Raw genomic sequence first — 909 nt, forward strand, 5'->3', positions numbered from 1 at the left:
GTTTTTCTTGTCTTCAAATTTATAGAAACTCCGATTTGTTTGTTTTCCAAACAGCATCTGCATATATAGTATGTCATTTGATTTCATATCTAGGATGTAAATTCTTCTATTTTAGTCTAGGATTTTAATTTCACATATACTGCACCAAAAATTATGTATTTAATACAAGTTTGTCTTTGCCATTGCTTAATTTTAAATAGTCATATATAAAACGTGAAATTTCAATAACTGTCCCGTGGCAATTGGCATCGACATTTATATAACGTCGGCCTCATCATGACACTTTTATTTTCCTGTGGTTATAAATTGATAGGTTGTTAAGTATCTATCCAATAGATTCCCGTTTGTCGTTTGTACATTGTTATGCATGCATGTGTCTAAACACTGACTCGTTTTTTTTTAACAAGATTTTTCAATATAAAGCAAAAACAAACACTGACTCGTTGAGATAATAAAATATGTACATCGATTTGAATAACTAATCTCTCGATTACTAAACCCAACGCTTTGCTTTGGTCCTAATAAAGTAACTAAACCGACTAAAATAATTATTCAAATATGTTCAGAAGAGGACTCGGATCAATCATACATCTCTTATGATATATGTGTGTATAGTGCATATGGACCTAATTAACTTGCGTTTGAATTTTGTTAAAACTTTATGTTTAGTTTTATTTTTCAATAGCATAACAATTACTCTTTTAAACTGAATATGTTAACACGTAAGAAATTATTTTAAGAAATAATTGTAAACGCAGCCGCGAAAATAATATCAAAATACAGAGTAGTAAGGACAAAGGATGGCAAGAGCTTTGCTTCAATCACTTGTATTTTGTTGTGAAATTCAGAATTAAGCATACAAATGTTTTTTTTTTAAATAAAATCTGAGCCGAAGTTTCTATTAATCAA

Source organism: Eutrema salsugineum, unplaced genomic scaffold, assembly GCF_000478725.1.
Source record: "Eutrema salsugineum unplaced genomic scaffold, Eutsalg1_0 scaffold_19, whole genome shotgun sequence".
Taxonomy (NCBI): domain Eukaryota; kingdom Viridiplantae; phylum Streptophyta; class Magnoliopsida; order Brassicales; family Brassicaceae; genus Eutrema; species Eutrema salsugineum.